This window comes from Ostrea edulis, chromosome 8 (genome assembly GCF_947568905.1).
Source record: "Ostrea edulis chromosome 8, xbOstEdul1.1, whole genome shotgun sequence".
NCBI lineage: Eukaryota > Metazoa > Mollusca > Bivalvia > Ostreida > Ostreidae > Ostrea > Ostrea edulis.
Genome location: NC_079171.1, coordinates 34,443,377 through 34,455,635, shown reverse-complemented (window position 1 = coordinate 34,455,635; position 12,259 = coordinate 34,443,377).

The window sequence follows — 12,259 nt, the reverse complement described above, 5'->3', positions numbered from 1 at the left end:
CGGTTCCGATTTTCAGACTCGACATTTTAGTTCCATCAGCAAAATAAAAATATCCCCCATTTAGCCGACATTATAAGTATATTACTGCAATGGTTATACACTGATCAGATTTAAAGTCACACATAATCTTTAGAAATACGATCTTGCCACCACAATGATTATTTCGAAAATCGCCAACAACGATCATCTTTTTTAGTAGCACGCTATCATTCCACACTAAGAATCAAACCTACTTATGTTTTTACATATTTAGAATATCTTCATTTGTGCTTTGGGATCATGTATAATGTCTTGGTTTCAGTCAAAATTCATTATTTTCGGTCATAATAGAAAAGGCGTGCGATACCTAGATTTCATCTCAAATAAGTTCTGTTTGAATGAACTGTGTGACCAACAGAAAGATGATGACAGAGTAAAATAAAACTACCCCACCCTCTTTTCAATTTATTTCAAAGTACGGGTTAGGTTTCTGGGTGTGTCGTTTTGTAAACTTTGCCTAAAACAAGATGACGAGTACTCGTTTTATTATATTTCAATGAAGTGTTAATGATGGTACATAACGAATACTTCAAAAGATCCTAACTCGAGTATGGATTTATGTATCACTATATCGCCATAATTGATTTCCTGTTTCTATTGATTGCCCAGGCCACCCAAGATTTTCCTACTGCATGCATACGTTTTTTTCTAATTCAATTTTTACTAAATGAATGGAAACACTGTGTTCACAGAGCATATTACATTGCCCTTGATATCTGCCACTCATTGATAATGACTGGTTTAAAGTGATTTGGTAAAGGAAAAAACTTTTGTTCGAGGTGCAAAACATGTAAACTCAACAGACAGTACAATATTCGTGTAAGTTGTATGCTTTAAATTCACCTAGCTGAAAAGAAAGCACTGATAGGGATACATAATAAAGGAAACAATATAAATATACCTGTATTGTATAATCCCTTTCAGTCGCTCGTGATTTGTCATGCAACGAAAATAAATAATTATCATAAACGAAGGTGACATTGAAACAAGACAGGGATGGGCCCCGAAGATTCCATTCTTGTTCCCACCAGAAAGACAAACTAATACGGATGCAACAATCGGGATAAAGAGCTGTGACGTATACATTTATCATGTTCATCTTCGTCAATATTACTCTTTTATTTCAAATTTGTTGAAATGTATTTTTAGGTCGTTTGACAGCAACTTGCTACTTTTAAATGTCCTTATGTTTTTTAAACCGTTAAGTACACTTGAACCTAATTGAACCTAAACTGGCACACAAAATCTGATATATTGAAATTTGAATTTGAATTCCGATTGAAATAAATAACTTTTCTATTGTTAAAACATGATATTCCGACGGGTTGGTTTAATTTTTTTACGTTACTGATATAGATGTACTCCATAAACATGTGAATTTAATTCTGGTAAAGGACACATAATGGAATGAACATCGAGAAGTTTAGGCCATCCCCCTAAATTCACTTGTACTATATGCTACATGTATAATCTCGGATAACTTGCAGAGGAAAACGTAAGTAATATCAGGGAGTCCTTAGTAAAACGATAAATTGTTACGAATTGCATTTTTTACTAAACGTTAAAAGTTAGATACACCAAACATATTTCAACTGTGCTGATGTGAGATTTATATCTTTGAGTTTGGTTCAAAGACTCTCCGGTGACCTTCTCTTATTTCGTTTTGCAAAGTTAAACCCGGCGTCGTGAAATCGATACAAAAAGAAAAAACATCGTATATTTTACATAACGCCATAAACAATGACACTTTTATGGTAAATGATGGGAAGAAGGCAGGCGCATCTTTCATATTTGAGTGAACAAGATAATTTAAATCAATGCGCTAAACCGACTGCTTTCAATATCGTTAAGTGCAGGTAAACCTAATATAACACGAAGAATTTCACGACAGAAATGTTGCATGTCATCGTATATTGCAGAAAAGAAAAATGCGTACGATCATTTTCTCATTTAGCAAGAAGTATCTATGACAGACTGTCATTAAATTGAGTTTATCGATTTCAATGTTGGTGAACATTTCTCGAGTTCCAAGCTCGGATACTTTGCTAAGGGAAACTTTAGTAATGTCAGGCAGTCATTTGTAAAAACGATAACTCATTACGAATTTTGTTCTTTACTACACACTAAGAGTTAGATTGGTATATTTGACCTGTGTTGGTGTGTAAATTATATCTTTGAATTTGGTTCAGAGACTCTCCGGTAATCTCATCGTAATTCGTCTCTCAAAGTTAAACCCAGCGTTTTGAAGTCGATAAAAAATGGAAAACACCGTACACAACGCTATAAACAATGGCACTTTAATGGTAGATGATGGGAAGAAGGCAGTTACATTTTTCATGAATGAGTGAACAAGGGAATTTGTAAAAATGAGCTAAACCAACCTCTTTCAATCTCGTTAAGTGCAGGTAAACCTAGTATAACACGAAGATTACAACAGAAATATTGCCTGTTGTCGTACATTGTAGAAAAGAGAAAAACGTACAATTATTTTCTCATTTTGTGAGAAGTATCTATGAGAAACCGTCATAAAATTGCAGTTATCAGTTTTAGGAGGCACTTTATATCGTCATAATGGCTTATTTCCTTTTAAAACATGGATGAAAATATAAATAGTAGCAATTTTGTATATTCATTTTAAAAAGCATTGCCTAGTTGAGTAGCTCAGTAGGTTAGCACGTCGACTGCTGAATCGATGATCGTGTGTTCGAGTCTCTTAGGGGTTTTGGATTTTGTCTTTCTATCAAAACTGCATTTTGTGACTAAATAAAGTAAATTTGAAAATTTTCAATTTCCAAATATTGTTGTCCATAGCTTTTACTTCTTATCCATATCAAATTTCTCTGGTGTATCATACCTCCTTAAATGTTGGTAAACATTTCTAGAGTTCCAAAAGATTTGGTGTCCGAGCGATCAAATCGAGTGGTGACATAAAAGTTTAGCATCATATTTAGTACATTTTTCACACGAGCAATTACACTGTTGTCTATGTTTAATGTAATATAACCATTAAGATTTTTTATCACTTAATTGAGATCATCAGTATATATCTGCACTGGTGCAAGTTTGTACAGGCTTTTTTGATAATTGGTACCCGCTTGGGGAAATTACTTGTATTAAACAGCCAGATGGGGGTTCATATTGAGCTGTTTTTAAGCATATTTATTTTTTACATATTCAAAATATTCTAATTCATGTTGCATTTTTGCAAAGGAAATCTATATTCTAAGCATAAGATTTTACCTTAAATACTTCTGGAGATTTTGAATAGCCTAGATATTGTCTTTAAAAGTAAGTCAAACATCAAGATGACGGTCGCAAGGTCAAACAACATAGCATCACATACAAAGTATTGTCATAAAAAATATATAAACAAGATACGGTAGTTCTACCTTAAAGACCCATCTCATGACCGTACGGTCAGTGAAAATGTAGGCGGAGCCTAATCTAAACAGATGTTATTTACCTGGAGTGGCCAGGATCTACCAAGGTGTTAATTGCTATATCCCATGGCATTCAAAGAAATACACAGAGGCAGAACATGGCAGAAATCTACTTGTCCATGTTTTTTTTTTTATAGTTTTGATATACATAGGACCTGTCTCAGGGACCTCTGCAAAGTTTATGTAGTCATAGTGTTTGAGTAATGGTTGTATTCCTAAGGGTAGCTGACACACATTCTACACCCACCCCTCTTTATCTCTCTCTGTCATTGACTCAATGAATAATTTCTGTTATAAATATAGAGGTATCATAAATTGATGACATAAATTATTTCAATAGGTTACAAGTTTTAAAACTTATTATGCAAATTATTGTTTGATTTATGATAGTGTAATTATAATATATGTAGAGGTATATAGAGGGGGAAATTACAATTATGTTGAAATTGCATTGTTCAGGGGCCTTTTTAAAAACAATTGAATTACAAGAAAATAGTAGATATGGACAGGTCATTGCTATCAAAACTCAGGTATACTGGGAGTCCTCAAGATCTAAAGAATGCCTGTAGATACTGGCTGTTATTGTTATCAAAACACCTCTCTGGGGTAGCCCCAGACCACAGTGTCTGCAGATGTCACTCCACCTGAGATATATGATTAAATGTTTGATTGGCAGGCAGCTTACAATTTGGGGTTGTCAACTTAAAATTGGGTCTTTAAATATATCAAGATATATTTTAAGTTCAAGTCTACACCCTGTATTTCTTACAGCTATACTTTTACTCTTGCATCCAAACTTTTTAATTATAAACAATCTTTGCAGTGCCTAGATATAGACCATCTTATACGTAATCCACCAACATGTTCTTGTTCTTCATTTTCTTTCAACTATAGTCTTGCTGGACATGGCATTACTGGTGATGTTGATATAGTTGAAAATGAGGACCTCAAATCAGTTATTCTAAAAGGTCCCAAAAACAGAGAACCTCGGTCTTTTAATTAGCGACATAACTTCATCTCTATCATGGATTCTATCGAAGATGATGCCAGACGATGGGCTAAACAGGAAAAAGAAGAACTTGATACATTATCAGAATGGGTTAAAAGCATAAGAGGGGTATTAAAATATCGCATTAGACATGTGAGAACACAGTACGTGCCATCTATCCTTCTGTGTTAAGTAAACCAGAAGTAATAAAATAATTACATAGGTTACATGAGGAATATGCTTTGGTTCCAGCTGACAAAGCTAGTAACAACATTGTCTTTGTTTGTAAGGCTCATTATTAAAACTGTATTTTAAACGAACTTGGCATTAATTCCACTTCTGGTAATCATAGTTATACTCCAACTGCCCTTTCAAAAGATGAGATTCTTCATAACCATGTTTCAGTTCTAGACACATTTAATATCCCAGTCAATGGGTGGAATGAATATGAGTTACCGTACCTATATTCGATTCCTAAACTACATAAAAACCCTCACAAACAAAGATACTTTGCTGAATCCAGTAAGTGCCCTACCAAGCCCCTATCTTTGCTCCTCACGAAAATATTAACAGCTGTGAAGGAGAAACTTCAAACTTACTGTGCGACTACATACATGTATACCAGAAGTGGTGTTAATCAAATGTGAATTCTAAAAAATCGAAAGAACTTTTAGTAAACTTAAAATCGCAGAATTTTTTCCGAAATCAATAACAGTAAAACCTATGACTTTTCAATACTATACACGACCATTCCTCACGATAAATTAAAGACTAGACTTTTTGACATCATAGACAGTTGCTTTTTCAACAAAAACGGAAAACGAAAATATTCATATCTAGTGATCAGTCATTCAAAAACTTACTTTGTTAAACACTACTCTGATTCCATGCACAAGTACTCTGAAGTTGAAATAAAAAATATGATAGAGTACCTCATTGACAATATCTTCGTGGTCTTTGGTGATCAGGTCTGTGAACTGAATTTAGTGAACTGTGGTCTAGAGTTCATGATATTATTGACGTAGACGAAGCAGGGATTTATTTAGATATTTTGGGAATTGACGACACTAATTTGCAATAAAAAAAAATATTAAGTAGTTTGTCATTGCGTTCTTACTTTTGTAGAATGGCAGCAAGAAAACCTCTTCCTCTTAAATCATCATTATCATCTCAACCAATGTCGTTAAATGGAAATAGATTACCCGTAAAGAATAAACCAACGAAAAAGAATCCATGGCAAACATTGTTAGAAAATAAATCTAGTAAAGGGGAATGTAGTAGATCCAATAAGAGAGAGTTAAAAGTCATTCAGGTTAGACATCAAGTAGTAAATATATATCCAAATCCCGTACCAAAATTGTTGGATGACGAAGAGACTGTACTAGACGAAATTTGCCAAAGAATTAAAAATTTACCGGATTTGGTTATAGCAGAGATAATGAAATATCAGAGGTGGGCTGAAGGTAAAAAACCGGTTAAAAATTAATGGTGAATTCAAAACAGCAATAGTATTACAATCTTTGGTCTTGCAAAACGAACAAACAAACCCCTTGTACCCATCCTTCATACTATTTTGGAAACGTTACTTTAAATCTGAATACTATGGCTCCAAAACTCAGATTACTATGACAAAACGTTGTATTGAAATAATGGCATGGATGTATCAATTTGATAAACACTTCTTTGGTTATCGTCAAAATGAAACTTACAACAGGTACATACCGCCTAATTATCGATATCATTCTCTCTCTAGGTACTAAGACGATATGAAGTTGGAAATCCTGCTCTTTATAACTCTTGACTGTTGCTTAGCGTAAAGTTTAGTTAGAAGAAACGTGGTATTCGAGAAAGTAAAAGACATTTCAATTGTAAATGGCAAATGGACTGCGGTCACTGTTTTGGATTTGAATCCTTATCAAACCTTGATTAATCTTCTTGAAAGCCAACTCAGTACAGTATACGTACAATTGAATAATACGGTATCGAGGGAATACCATGACCTTCCAGGAAATTTTACAAAAATTGCAAACGATCCCACCTTAATGTCATATCTCTTAAAATTACTACAAGTAAGAGACAGATTTGTAATGGAAATAGCAAACTTTCAAGTAAATCGAAAACATATGGAACAAGCAATCAGTGGGATATGTTCGATCTATCAGCGAAATAAAAGAGCTGTTATTCCAATTGTAGGGAAAGCACTCTCCTTTCTTTTCGGCACTTTAGATGAGGCGGACCTTGAATCCATTAAAACTAATATTCGGAGAATCTCAGTCGGACAAGAACAACTAAAGCACGTAGTTAGAGAAAGCATTACGTTGGTTAAAGATAATCAAGAAAAAATTAAGAAAAATCGGCAAGCTATCAATAACATCATAGACGTTCTTAACAAAACAATAACAGTACAAGGAGGACTGGAAAGAACTGTAGAAAACATACAAAGATTGGATAATATTTATATCCTTTTTGATCGAACCATTAGCAGTTTGGCAGAAGTTATTTCGATTGCACGAACACATTTACAACAAATTCATTTACAATTAAACATGTTATCGTTAGGACATCTTTCTCCAACTGTAATCTCGCCACACGATCTAAGACAACTGTTGACTGGAATTTCGGATAATTTAAGCCCGGAATTCAAATTGCCCTTTGATATTACGACTGATTTATGGTCGTACTATAAAGTTCTACCATGCACTACACTTATCGAGAGTGAACGTTTAATCATTGTATTATCCATACCTCTTTTGACAGCAAATAAGAGACTTGAATTGTTTAAGATTCATAACCTACCCGTGCCAAATTTGAAAACAAACCAAACTGATCTTCTAGCGAAATTTGATTTAAATATCGCCGCTCTTGCTATTGATGATGTTCATGACACCTACACTGCGCTGTCTAATGTCGAACTGCAGAATTGCGAGAAACAGCATGGTAATTTCTGTCCTATCGAAAAACCATTTTACCCCGTTGCTACTTCAAAAGTCTGTGTCGTGCAATTATTTCAAAACATTAGGGAAGGAATTGACAAATTCTGTTCTATTTCTGTAGAAACTAGTTCTGCTGACCCAGACGCAAGAAATCTGCGTGAAGGGAAATGGCTAATAATGTCATCTCAATCATTAACTATTAATGTAAAATGTGGACAAAAGTTTCGAGTAAAACCACCAATCCACCCATTGACATACTGACCTTAGATTTGGGTTGTTCAGGACACCATGGATCGTTACTTTTGCCCCCATATTTTAATAAGGAAACTCATTATAATATGACAAACAGCTTTCAGGATTTCTTAAACGAACTTCAAACCAATTCATTATGGGAACAGTTCAATCAACGATTCCCACAGAAACCAAGTATAAAATTCCCCCGAAGTTGAAAAACATAAAAGAATTTCCAATATACACACTTTTGGCGGAATTGCCAGAGGAACAATTAGTATCTGTGAAAACCTCACATTGGGTAGGATCCCCTTGGTTCTATATAACCATCGCTTCAATGGGTTTCTTTCTTTTGATAATCATTGGCAAGTTAATTAGGAATAGGGGTAAGGTTAAGAAAAAGTTAAGTAAGTTAGGGTGTCTAAGATGCAACAAGTCAAAGGGAGAAAGACAAGAGGGAGACGGTCCACCTGGAAGAAAGGATCCAGCCAAAATCGAATGGATCCCCTTAGAGACATTCCATGAAAAAAATCAGAAGAGCTCCATCTCCAACACGAAAGGTAAGGTAAAGAGAAACTCGCTACAACCTAGCAAGAAAGTTACATACAAAAGTGTTAACCTTGATAAACCTTACCGACCAGACTATGCGTTATCACAAAGATATCTGCAAGAACGAAAAGAACTCTCGGCAACGACGTCAAGCGACTTGAAAGATGATAGAAGTGTCTTGGCAGGTGCAACCTACCCGTCCGTGCCACCAATAAACTTGTATCCGAGCATAGACCAACATATACCGGTGATGTATGATTCGTAAATGGATGTGTTTAACTGTGAATTCATATTGTGAATATTTGTGTAAGGAATGATAACGACTATCCATGGAATGATTCTAAGTAATTCAAGGAAGATCGAATGATCCTGGCCGTTCGTGATATATTGGAACTTTATCGCTTGAGAACATTATTAACTATATGTGTTTTGATATTAACACTACCGCTTTTTGTATCCTGGACACTTTGTTTTATCCGATTGACTTTATTGAATCCTGAATCACGTTTCAAGAACATTATAAACATTGATTTTATACTTGTGAACCAAATTCTGGTCACATTTTGTTGAGAAACAACGCTATGTTGATGAATGAATAATATGTTGGTATATATGTATGTTAATATCCTGGCCACAACTTGTTTAAGGATATTAGGTTGATATGTTGACATCCTGATCATGCAAGTGACTATACCATTCTGATCACTGACTTGAAAACTATTCATCTTAGTCACTGGTTGATTCCCGGAGCCGACGGAGACGGAATAAAGTCGTTTTAGGAAATATGTAATTTACCATTACCTCTTAAAATAGACGTGTCGACTGGTGTGTCATCGGTCGGTATCGTCTCAAGTTAGAGGAATGGGTAAAAGTCATTTCCACTGTCGGGCGCTTGATGGAAGAAATCTTCCCTTCTGGAATATTTCTTTTATCAGGGGGACGAGTGTAACCAGATGGCCTTAAGAATTGATTGTATTATCACTTATATTAGTCTTGCATTATCTTTATCGATTATATTAGCCTTAATTACCGATTATATTATTAAATTTACAATGCATGTGAGTGATGCAGGCCTGTGGAATCGCACTGATCATATTTAGTCATTTTAGCTGATGAAATTATGTAAGCCGCATTGCAAACAAATACATAAAGGTCACCATGTTTTGTACGACCTTTATGAGTAAAACTCGCGATACTGTTATTCCAGTACCTGCATCACCCATAAATGATTGGCAGTTGGGACAGTTTTGTTACCAAAAATGTACACTACTGCAGCTGCGTTTATTATAGCGCATTAGTGTCAATAATGTTAATCACGTACCCATTTCATATATATATATATATACGTTTGTAAATTTGTCAAAAAGGAAAAGAGAATAGAACCTGGTATTGTATTTGAATGTTGCTGAGTTTATGTTAGAAATAAACTTTGAAACCAACGCGAGTTGAGTATGGTTAAGACTTTGTTGGAAGAAGTCTTAAACAAATAATCCGGTTACAAAAGGACAAGGGACGTTATTGGCCAAAATTGGCCGCGTTTCAAAAACCGATCACATTTTGCAGGTAGAAAGGTGATAATTTTCTCGTTTCATTCATATATAACATGTACCATTTACTTGTTGCTGATATTGAGAAAATAACGTTACAATATTGCATTGTTAACTCTGACGCTATCTTCCGACGGTCGCTTTTTCGGAACGACGTCATCGACGTTATAGGATTTACAGTCCCCTGATTCTTCTAGAATATTTTTCTAAAAGTTACAATTTTAACTTTTTATATCAAAATATTGAGCGAACTACCAACTTATCTTTCGACTCCACCCCCAATAAATGATGCTACGTGTTTGTTTCCAAGAGACAGTATATGTAACTACAACATACCGTTTTTAAAAACGAATTTAATAAACATCATGCATCATTTTTCAATGTGTGGGCCAGGCCTATCCAGAACACCTTGACATGAGAGAGAGAGAGAGAGAGAGAGAGAGAGAGAGAGAGAGAGAGAGAGAGAAAAGCGTCTACATATATACATCACCTTACGGTTATACTCCAGTTTTCCTAATCATGGAGGAGCATACATCAATACTATTAATATAAACTTTTAATAAAAATCACCACAACACATATATTATATATTTTATAAGATTGATAAAAGTTGAAGTATCATTAGGCTGGTCATTTTAGTTTCCATAGCAAGGAAATGGTCGACATCACCCCCCCCCCTCCCCAAAAGTGGAGGGGCAACCCCATTCTCTCACCAGAGGGGGCGCTACGCAAGCTTCACTTTGTTGTGGAGCGTACCGTAACGCCCTCTTGTGAGAGATTGGGGGCAACCCCTCTTCGATACTACGGTGTTTAAATATTTATATCTATACATGTATATATACACATGTACATCCTGCCCAATTACCTTTGTTATATAAGTGCACCTGTAAATGTATATATGACCCCGTGGGGATCCGGGTTTGAGTAGGTCCTCAGTACTCCTTGCTTGTCGTAAGAGGCGACTAAATGGGGTGGTCTTCGGATGAGACCGCAAAAAACTGAGGTCCCGTGTCACAGCAGGTGTGGCACGATAAAGATCCCTCCCTGTTCAATGGGCATAAGCGCCGAGCATAGGCCTAAATTGTGCAGCCCTTCACCGGCAGTGGTGAGGTTTCCATGAGTGAAATATTCTCAAGAGGGGTGTTAAGCAATATTCAATCAATCAATCATATGCGATATAGAGAAAAATCTGCCACAATAATGATCGAAGTTTCAAATCGATCACAGGTTTTCGACATTTTAAAGAAACCACGTCTCGCTGGAAGATATAAATAATGATTTGCTGTTAATTTATTTTTAATTTAAACCGTTTTAAGAACCTTTGGAATCAATATCTAATTGCTAATATAGTAACATCTAATTTCAACATGCATCATATATATACATGCATGCATATACGTTAAAATTGATGTAAGAAAACTGCTTTAAAGAAAAACCCGCACAAACACGTCAATACTATTAGCAACAAGTTTTATGCATTATATTTGATATATTTGTATCAAAGATAGTTTAAAAAGCGAAAAAAGTAACAGACATCCCAACTATCTAGCTCTTGAGATGTAACGTATCAGTACCCATTTTTGCCGAAAATGAACGAATTTTGGTCCGATTTTTGTAAAAAGAAAATAAATTCGAGTTATTACAGGTCTATGCGTGTCTTTGATTTTTTTTTTAATTCAATTTATTCTTAAATAATCTGATTTTGAAAAGACAGGACGTCCAAACATATTCCCGTGACCTTTGAAAACGAAAGTAGAATAATTTCCATTCATCATGCGGTGGATTTTTGATCTGCCTCCGTGACTCGAAAGGTAGACATCTCCATTTATTAGGTGCAGATTTTTATGGCAAACTAGGTAAAGCATTAATTGTTTGACTGGACATACATGTATTTATTAAATCGCAGAGTAAGTGAAAGTTCATGAGGTTAAATGATGGAACAGTTTGCTTCAGTTCTATAACATGCAAAATATTGACTTTGCGTAACGAAAACGGCCGATTTACGTATTCATTCTTTTTTAAAATTCATATTGTTTGCAGCCAACAACCGACACCATATTGATAATGAAAGAAGAATATCAATGGATAATTAAACAGGCAAAATATAAATCTGGTTGTTGCATGCAAAAGTGGTTTTTTCTTTAGTTCTATAACATGCAAAATATTGACTTTGCGTATCAAAAAACAGCCGATTTCGCATTCATTCTTTTTTTTAAATTCATATTGTTTGCAGCCAACAACCGACACCATATTGATAATGAAAGAATAATTCTAATGGATAATTAAACATGCAAAATATAAATCTGGTTGTTGCATGCAAAAGTATTATTATTTTTCAGTTCTATAACATGCAAAATATTGACTTTGCGTATCGAAAATAGCCGATTTCGCATTCATTCTTTTTTTTAAATTCATATTGTTTGCAGCCAACAACCGACACCATATTAATAATGAAAGAAGAATATTAATGGATAATTAAACATGCAAAATATAAATCTGGTTGTTGCATGCAAAAGTGGTTTTTTCTTTAGT